This window comes from Paramisgurnus dabryanus, chromosome 19 (genome assembly GCF_030506205.2).
Source record: "Paramisgurnus dabryanus chromosome 19, PD_genome_1.1, whole genome shotgun sequence".
NCBI classification, from domain to species: Eukaryota; Metazoa; Chordata; class Actinopteri; order Cypriniformes; family Cobitidae; genus Paramisgurnus; species Paramisgurnus dabryanus.
In genome coordinates, this window is record NC_133355.1 from 7,553,269 (window position 1) to 7,563,912 (window position 10,644).

Consider the following 10,644-nt stretch of genomic DNA (forward strand, 5'->3'; position numbering starts at 1 on the left):
ACAGGGACTTCTGCCAGCTATGGCCTTTTTCAATTCACATTAAATAAACTGTTCCTCTCCTACAGTGTGTGGTGGATGTTGTATCATCCTTAGGCGGAGACTTCCCAATGGTAGTTGAGAGAAAACCAACAAAGAGTGTAGATTGTGGCAAATGTACTGTATACATATAAAGAAATACTGTAACCCTTTTATCCAAATCCACAAAGTATTCAGATATGTTCATGCAGTAATATACCGTATAATATGTCCTTTTATACAGATGTTTCCAGAGAGATTGAAGAGCTTGAGAAACTTTCAAATCAGCTGTCTGAATGAGAGAAGAACTGCACTACTCAAGGAATATGGAAAATAATTCTCTTGTTTGGTAGTTTATCATTTTGTAGCTTAACTATAGCATGCATTTTCAATATAATTTTAAATCAATTTATTATGGTACTTGTTTATCTTTTTGACAGCTATTGATGCTGTAAAAATCATATCATATCATATCATATCATATCATATCATATCATATCATATCATATCATATCATATCATATCAACATATATTTTTATGTTAAGGAATAGGGTCTATTTATCACAAGTCAAAACTTAAAGTAGGTTTCTCATGAGCTCTATACTCTTAGACTTGGCTCATTCTCTATGCTTTTCTTCTTTACCTGAGCTCTGGGCCATTAGGCCAAGACTCCAGTTCTCAATAGTTCCTCTCTTTTTTCTAAACTTTCTTTTTTTCTCTCTGTATTATCTTATACACACATTGGTATTATCTTATACACACATTGGAAATAGTGGCAACACTTTAGTATAGGGACAAATTCTCACTTTTAACTAGTTTCTTATTAGTTTATTGTCTGTTTATAAGTGCTTATAAAGAACATATTAATGCCTTATTCTGCATACCATATTGTACATTCCTTAACCCAATCCAACACCTAAACCCAACCGCCACAACAACTATTAGCTTTTAAGTAGGAGTGAATTGGGAGTTTACTGAGGCAAAAGTCACAGTTAATAATCAATAAGTGTACTAAAGTGTTAGCGAAACAGTTTATTTTACTATGTTTTATTTCCTTTTTTTAATGCATTTATAATGTAACCATTTCAATTGTAATTAAGTCAGTACAAATCAGTTGTTTAGTGTGCTTTAATGTTTAAACGCTACCGATTGCAGTAAAATATATTCATATTCTAGCAATGCTCTGCCACATATTTTGCTATCATAACTGCGCTTATTTTCTTATTGGTATAAGTTGCAGACAGTGGCGTGTTTACCCACCACGCAAACCACGCAATTGCATGGGGCCCCGCGGGCTTGGGGGCCCCTACTAGCCACAAGGTGTGCGAAAGTATGTTATGTTTATTCAGACCCAAATCTAAGGTACGGATAAAGCACGCGCAAGCGAGATTTGCGAGTATGTACGCAGTAAAATATTTGCGCACATCCTTGCGAGGGCACATATAGGCTACTTCATGAGCAAAACTCTACGGGAAAGCGCACCTCTGCTTAGCGTGCACAAATCCAGCCACACAAGTGCTGGAATGAGCGCTTGCTCGACTCTTTCTATGCTCTCGTAACTACACAACATTCACTCAATGGTCAAGTTTACTTTAAAGACTTTGGGCTTCACACCTGTGATTGGTGGTTTGGTTTGATCAGTGACATGCATCTTTTGTTTCACGTTCCTAGAGGTATAAACGTGATAAAGACACGCAGGGGTTTAAATCCAGAGGTGTAAAGTACTCGAGTAAATGTACTTCGTTACTGTACTTAAGTATTTTTTGGGCTACTTTGTACTTGTACTGAGTATCAAAAATATAGGCAACTTTTACTCTCTACTCAATTACATTTTTGATTGGGTAAATAAAAACGAGACGAAAGTGTCAGAGGGTGATGATGGATAGAATCTGTGGTCGCGAGGTTACACGGACACACACAACTGAGGGACTTCATTTGGCTCTGCGCAGAGCAATCGTATGAAATCAAAGTACTGCGAGAGCGAATCAAATGCATATGGAGAAGTCTGCTCTCGCGGTACTTTGATGTCAAACGCTGAATGGCTTGCGTTGAGCCACCGTAGCGGGACATCTGCGTGCTGCGTATGTCATAAACTGTAGAGAAAAGTTCGCGTCTGGTCTGAGAGAAGAGATAAAGAGCAAACATATGGATGCATATCACATTTGCTTCAGTCAAGGGACCCTTTGTTAAACATGTGATGCTACAATCAAAACAGAAGTGATGCGCGATTGCAGGAGGGTCATCCCGCAACTCAAAGGCAAGCACAAATGTTTATATACTCTGATGCTACCTTATCAGCTAACCTGAGCTTGTACATAACTTGATATAACTTACTATATAAGCCAAAATAAACCAGCGAGGTCCTGTACTGATTGCCCGAGTAACTTAAGTACATTATAAGATTGATAATAAGTGTACAATTTTACTGTCCTCACATTTAATCAAGTATGCTGTAATGTATTTACTGTAAGAGGGATGCATGACGGAAGAAATGTAGTGCACTTAATGTGAGATGGTGTTACGTACTACATGTGTTTACAATTAATCTTTCAAATGAACAACTTCACGTTTTTAATATGCATTATCATATTTCTGTTAGTGTAATTTTAGTTTACTGGAATTTTCTAAATATAAAAATTATATCTTTTTTGGGATAGGCCTATATAAGAATATTTGGTAACACTTTACAACAAGGTTCATTAGTTAACAGTAGTTAATGTATTAACCAACTTGAACAAACCATGAGCAATACATTTGTTACATCATTTATTCATCTTTGTTAATGTTAGTTAAAGGTGCAATTTGTAAGATATTTGCAGTAAAATCTCCAAAAACCACTAGGCCAGTGTTATATATTTTGTCCAGCTGATTACTATCAATATCTGTAATGTTTTCAACTACTTGTAAATCATGAGAAAATTTCCATTCAAAACATTGACACGGGGCAGTGCAGTCTCCTGTCAATGACGTTAATATCCATGTGACCCTTTGTCACCGCCTTTACTGACGTAAACCACATGACAACAGTGGTCGAGCTCGAACAAATAAAATGGCGGCCAAGGAATCAGCTGGAGCACAAATTTAGTGAAAATAAACGTATATTTTCACTTTTTAAGCATTTTAATTGCATTTCTAGCGAGAAATTAGTATTGTAGTTTTCAAATATGTGATTAGTTATCACAAAGGCGCTCTCTGTTTATATTTCAAACACGCTGCCTTTGAAGTGCGTCGGAAAGCCTTTCTCTGAGCGGCCTTCAGGCCTCCGAGGCCGAAGTCATGGCCTCATGAGGCAGCGAGGCAACAAGTCCTCACTGCCTTGAGTTTTCGGACACAGCGAGCCAGTGTCGTGGACAAATGCGGAACTATGCGATAGCGCCTGTCGGGCTACGCGCTTGCTTATGAACTTATGGATATCTCTGTACCATCTGCCGCTGGTTGTGTCAGCTCCTGTAAGCATACGGGCCAACCAAACGACCCAAGAAGAGTTTGGAACAAAACGAGGGAGGATCAATTTGTTGTTGCATTATCTGGATGGAGAGAGCTTCACGACAACATTTAACTAGACCGAGATTCTGATCCTGCTTGTGTTTTACGCGATGGGTGAGTTGTTTTGATTCGTAACCCTTCAAAAAACGTATGCTATTATATTGATCACAACATTAGTGTGTAGATTGTAATCAGCGCGTCTTCCCGCGGACGATATGCACATCAAAGGTATTGTACAGCAATATAAATGGTCATTTTAAGACACTTCACAATAAGATTTGTACTGTCAATACATTATGTGAAAAATCATTGTAGATTGTAAGTTGAAAACTTAATTCTGTGCTGTGTTTACCATCGAATTTGGACTAATACTGTAATATCAATATGACTAACAATTTCGTTTTGAACATCACATATAAACTTACATAATGAAATAAACGATGTCATCAAACGCAACATTTATAAGACTTGATTACCTTACGTGATTTCTCGTTCGCGTCTGATTGATGGCCATCAGTGGTTGAGTTAAAGACTACAAATCCCATAATTCCACGCTGCTTCAGAGCGTCAGTAAACAACATCATTGTTATTGTTTGATCTGGCGCCATCTAGCGGCGAAAATTATACAAACTGCATCTTTAATAAAAATGTAGGCTTTAATTGTTTGTTCATGTTAGTTCAGAGTGCATTAAGTAATGTTAACAAGATTTTAATAAAGTATTAGTAATTGTTGAAATTAGTATTAACAAAGATGAATAAATGCTGTATAAGTGCAGCTCATTATCAGTTCATGTTAACCAATGTAGCTAACTAATATTAACCAATGAACCCCACTGTAAATTGTTACCATATATTTATATCACAAAGTTAGGCTATATATTTTTCAGCATGGCACATTCAAGTACACAATGACACTAGACTAAAATTAAATGGGTTTAAATTAAATGTAATTTAGATTTCTAGACTAAAATCTTATGGCATTTAGATGAATAAAATTAGACAAAAAACTAAATCAATTCAGATAACAAAAATATGACTAAAACTAAATAAAAATTTAGTCAAAAGAAGACTATGACTATGTTTAATCTGTGTTTGTTCTGCCAGGTCAAAATTTTGAGGTGTTTGATTTCTTTTCTATATTAGGAAATAAAACCTCATAAATAAACTTTCTTAGTTTTCACTGCCCAGACCTACAATGTCTCTTTGTGTTGAGGACTAGTGCATCTTTGAGCCAACATTCAGTACGAGTAAAAATACTTGAGTACTTTTAAATTGGGTTACTTTACTCAAGTCGTATTTAAATTGGTGACTTGTAACTTGTAGTGGAGTAATTTTTACAGTAAGGAATTTGTACTTTTACTCAAGTATGGCTTTCAGCTACTCTTTACACCTCTGTTTAAATCACATCGAAAATAAATAAATCATATTCTGTATCTCATCATTGTCATTAAAATCTCATATATGCTTGTTGTATCTCACAGTAAGTTTGTTTTTGCAATATAAACATGAGAGTTATGTGATTCCAATCCATAAATTCAAGCAATAACCAACTTACATTGTTGTTTGCTTGTGTTTGTTAGTTCAGTTTGTTAGAATCATGTATCATCACTGAAAAAAGTGTTTCATTGGATCAAAGTAAAAATTTTGCGTCAACTTGTTACAACTAATTACTTTACTTTTTATCAACCTAAAATTTTTACTTTGAACAAAATGAACTATCCATTACTTAGCCAAAGCAAAAAGTATCTTTGAATCAAATACATTTTTTAAGTTTAATGAAATGTCAAATATACTTTGTCTTAATGCATTAACCTAATTATTTTACTTTACATCAAACCAAATATCCAACCAAATACAAAGTAAAATAATTACGTTAATGCATTAAGACAAAGTATATTTGACATTTCATTAAACTTAAAAAATGTATTTGATTCAACAAGTGACGCAAAATTTTTACTTTACATCTAACCAAATACAATTTAAAATATTAATTTAATATAAAGAAATTTATTTACTTTCAGAATGTGTAATTTTACCATCTGTCTAAGATGAATGACTTCAAGCATCAAACTTTTGACAATTTATTTTGTCATAATATACATTTTTTGTACAAATACACACTGTCTAACAGTGTCAACACATTATAATCTTGACAATTTGTCATAAAACATTTCAACAATATGTATAGTATTGTTATAAAAACACATACTGTATAACAGTTTTTAGTATTTGTAGACACACTGGATAAAATGTAAATTCTAAATAAGAATCAGTTATGGTTGATAGATAAACCATAAAACTTAATCAAGATAAAACAAATCAGGTTTAGTAAACAGTATTACAGTTAATGTTGTATAAAAGGCTCAAAAATGTACCTTCAGTAGCTGGGTCAAAGGAAACAAATTTACTCCTGCAGTTTTGAAGAGGGGTTCTGCACCCTTCGGCTCATCTGCTTACTGTCTACGTCCATGACATTTTTTTTTGAAAGGCTTTAAAGGTATATTTGAGTCCATTAGGATATTTTAAGTTCAGTTCAAATGAGTCCAAACATGCACATGCAACAGAGGGCAACTCATTTATTACTCCACATCATCAATGAAAATGTCCAGTGCAGGATTAGGAGCATCACTTTCACGGATCACAAAAAATTCCATGGTGGTCTTTTTGAATTCCCTCTCCGCTTCTTCCCTCTTGTCAGCCTAAAAACATACAAGAACAGAGACCAATTTAGGGACTGTGCATATATATGTACACTAGATGTCGCCTTGGCTACGGCAGTTCATTGGACCGAATGCGTCAAACAGAGCCGCCATCTTGAAACAGGGGAATCCCGCATCGGCGTCATTGTACGCAATGGTGTAACAGAAATAAAATCACCATAAATCACCATAAATCGCCATGAACGCGATTTTCTTGGTTTTCTTTTGGTTCGTTTCAACAGTCAGACATGTTTTTAGTACAGGAAAAAATAAGTTTTGATTTTATGAAAATGTACTTTTTCTAACTGTAATGCATAGTGCTAGTAGCCCTTTCATCCATGCGCAGCACAAAAGTCTGGCATCGTTCATGAATTCGAAGTACAGGCGGAGATAGCTGCTTTACCTACTTCCTATGACAAGGCCCCTGATATAAGATGGCGGCGGTTTTGACGCATGCTCAGAACCCCAAGGCGACAAAAATTAGTTTCAGTGCAGCTTAAAGGGCTTTAAACTATACCAGACGAGGAATAAGTGTCTTATCAAAGAAATGATCGGCCCTTTAAAAAAAAATACAACTGTATTTGGTTTATAGACACAAATGATCGCCTTGCTTCAGCTTTCTGTATTCTTCAAAGAGCTTACGCTGTATGTCCTACGCCAGGGCTATTCAAATCTTACCCTGGAGGGCCGGAGCACTACAGAGTTTAGGTCCAACCCTAATCAAACTTACCCACCTGTGATTGTCTAGTGATCATGAAGACCTTGATTAGCTTGCTCAGGTGTGTTTGATCAGGGTTGGAGCTAAACTCTGCAGTGCTCTGGCCCTCCAGGGTAAGATTTGAATAGCCCTGTCCTATGCCTTCCCTATTCTACTTACAGAAAAAACAGAACTGGTGCTGCGAGCGTTTGTTCCGTAAGTAGAATAGGGAAGGCGTAAGACATACAGCGTAAATTCTCTGAAGAATACTTCAGCCATTTGTGTGTAATTGAAGTCCACCATATGGAGAATAATCCTGGAATGTTTTCATCAAAAACCTTAATTTCTTTTATTTAGTTAAGAAAGAAAGTCATGAACATCTTAGATGACATGGACGTGAGTAAATTATGAGGAATGTTTAATTCAGAAGTGGGCTAATACTTTAATTGCTGTAGCGTGCATATGTTAAGCATTTAGCTTAGCACCATTCATTCCTTAGGATCCAAACAGCATGCAGTTACACCATCATACCTGACTAGTCCCCCTTTTTTTAGAATTTGAGGGAGAGTTCTGATGATGTTACTGCGACCGAGGTCAGAGTGCTGCAAACTAAGTGCTCTTCCGCCATACAATATAATTCTCACTTTTTATCCGCTTAGAAAATCACGTTTTATTTTGTGCCACCATACTTACTCATGTTACTACTCATGTAACAGTCTTTAAATAGGGAAAACATGGAAGTGTTTGGTGGCTTCTAAATGTATCCCTGTTTGGAACCTAAGGTATGAATAGGGCTTGGCTAAATGCTAACACATTTACGACACACTGTACAAAGATTAAGTGTAGTTATTGAAAAAAGATAGGGATGGATTAATTTGTCTAAGTTGAGGTAAGAACATAAAATATTGGAAAACTGTGGTGTTTTCCTTTAAAGGGATAGTTCACCTTAAAATGAAAATTCTGTCATCATTTACTCATCCTCATGTTGTTCTGAACCTGTATAAATGTATTTTTTCTGAAGAACACAAAAGAAGATATTTTGAGAAATGATGGTAAACACACAGCATAGTGTTCATTGACTTCTATAGTAGGAAAAATATTTTGGAAGTATTGTGATAAATGAAGAAAATATTTTGATAAATGACTGTAAGCACACAGTTGACGGTACCCATTAAATTCCATCATATTTTTTTATTCCTACTATGGAAGTTAATGGTCACTATCTGCTGTGTGTTTACCATCATTTCTCAAAATATTTTTTTTGTGTTCATCAAAAAAAGACATTCATACAGGTTTAGAACAACATGAGGATGAGTAAATGATGACAGATTTTTTATCTTAAGGTGAACTATCCCTTTAAGGCAAACATGGTTGGAGAAAATTTCAGTAGTTTGCATTGTCAACATTACCTGGTATTCTTTGATCAGACAGCTTGCATCTTCACATGAATCGTACATGAATCAGGCACTTCAGCAGGCTTTCTCTTCTGATTTCTACGTCCAGACTCTACAAAATGTTAAAGATGTATTGTTTATTTTAGACCAAAATACTACTAAATTAATTGCCACAAGCAATTTTGTTCGCATGCAACCAATACCTGATCCATAACTTTAATAGTGTCCTTAGTTTTTCATGGAGGACTCCACCGTTGCTCCTAATAACATGAGAGCTCTGTCTGTCTAAAGAGGCCATAAATCTTGATTTTCAAGGTAAGATCGTGATGCGCAATTCTGCATTAATCTGAAAGTAAGAGAAACAGAAAATACACTTCTGAAAAAATTATTTCTAGAACTAGTTGTAAAATAGATATACACACAAAACATTGAATGAATATATAATTAGAGCATCTAAGACATTTTCAAAAGCACTACATCCTATGGTAAAAACTATGGTTAATTCAGTACAAGTCACATTTTAACATTTTATAATAAAATAAATGCTTTTACCTCCTCTGGCAATCTTTCTTGCAGTTCTTGAACAGTAGGTTGGTTTTCCACAATCTCTTGTCTGCGTAAGGCAAACGTCTTTGTCATAATGTTTGCTGATGTCTCTCCAGGGATGGGATATGATTGGCCTGAACAAATAATAGATAATTGCTAGACATTTACATGTTCACTACATCTTGTGACATAAACAAAAGTTTTTATTTAAAAAAAAGAATACTTTGGAGATCATTTTGTTTGTATGGACCCTGTCAAGAACCGAAAGATTGTATGTTTGCTCGTCTCTCCACGTGTGCAGTTTTGAGTGCATAATATTACACAGAAACGGAGCGCGAATTTCAAACAGCGCTTCCGGAAGGAGATGCAGCATAAACAGTCGCATTGCTCTATTGGCCAAATGCATTTTAATCGACTACAGTATGAGGCAAAGTAGAAAAACTGTCGCTAAAGTTTACACATCAAGAGTTCTGATCTTTGAAGGGCATATAGACACTTTCATCCGCATGCGTATATAAACTGCCCACTTTAGCGCCTTTTTGCTGTGAAATTGTTTAAAATCACTTTGGTATTAACATCTGCAAGCCTTTAAAACACGTGCAAATGATTAAACGTTTCCTATTTTAATTTGCGCATTAATCCGCAAATCGCATGTGAGCCGAACCGTCATGCTCAATCAACTGCGATCCGACCGGTACACCACTAAGTAATACTAACCGTATGTAAAACAACAGTACAATCACACATGTATAATGTTAATAATACGCCAAAACGTATGTTTAAAATTACTTACCAATTTTCTTGAATCCCATTGTACGACGCGGAGTTCATCCATCGGTGCAGTGTATAACAAGATGGCGGAAAGCTGAACTTCAGCTGAACGTCCTCACGCACGACCAGGATGACGTTACGTAAGTCACGTGACAATGGAAACTAATATTTTTACTTTAATTTACAGAAATTTATTTACTTTACACCAACAGGACTTACTTTTAATTTAAATCAAACACATTTTTTACATAAAACTGATGGCTGGACAGAAAATGTATTTTTTTGAGTTAGATCAAATATAAAAACTTCTTTAGAGTAATGACATGCGTTGTGCACTTTTTTCAGTGTATATACTGAATATTATGGTTGTGCAATTCAAATAAAAAACCTTGGGCAATGCTGGGGCATGGGGGGCCCCGGTTCTTGGACTTTGCTTAGGGCCCCCAAAATGGTAAACACGCCACTGGTTGCAGAAGAGTGGTAATTGACAAGAAATACACAGTTTTGCTGTTAGCGTTTCTTAGTCATTTAGGTGTTTCTACAGCCTGAACCACCACCCTTAGAGAGGCTTTGGCTCATTGAGGCCTATAAGGGTTAAACCACTTCACGTGTTTTTTAGACTTCTGTTTAGCCTTGCAATCATGTTTTATATTTGATGTATTTTGTTCTGAATGTTAAAGATAATCAAATGTTTTTGAACATTGATAACAACTTTTAACAAAATAAATTTGAAGAAATGTGATGTATGAAAGGTTTTCTGAATAGCCAATATTATAATTGTCAATGTTTGATTAATAAACAGTGAAGAGTGATACTGCATTTGAATTGTATTATTTCAAGATTTTATCAGTTAGGATTCCTATTTTGCTTCTGTGTTCCATTTTTATTGATTCTCACTTTTGATTTCATTGTGGTAAACATTGATGCACTTTCCGTAGCCCATTGAGACTGATGTTTACATGACTTTACCAGGGAACCTTCCCTGTCAGATTGCAGGTCGTATTTTCACAGATGGCATGAAAACAATCAAAACAG

The 10,644-nt window shown here is 35.5% G+C and overlaps 2 long non-coding RNA genes across 2 annotated transcripts; one reads left to right on the top strand and one right to left on the bottom strand.

The window, feature by feature from the left end:
- Positions 1 to 765: 765 nt before the first annotated feature.
- On the top strand, positions 766 to 10,428 carry LOC135776621 (uncharacterized). Its single transcript, XR_010544131.1, has 2 exons — positions 766 to 1,259; positions 10,086 to 10,428. It is a non-coding gene; the product is annotated as an uncharacterized lncRNA (long non-coding RNA).
- On the bottom strand, positions 5,571 to 9,940 carry LOC135776614 (uncharacterized). Its single transcript, XR_010544130.2, has 5 exons — positions 9,632 to 9,940; positions 8,845 to 8,972; positions 8,496 to 8,638; positions 8,308 to 8,404; positions 5,571 to 6,201 (listed from the first exon to the last, which is right to left on the bottom strand). It is a non-coding gene; the product is annotated as an uncharacterized lncRNA (long non-coding RNA).
- Positions 10,429 to 10,644: the final 216 nt, after the last annotated feature.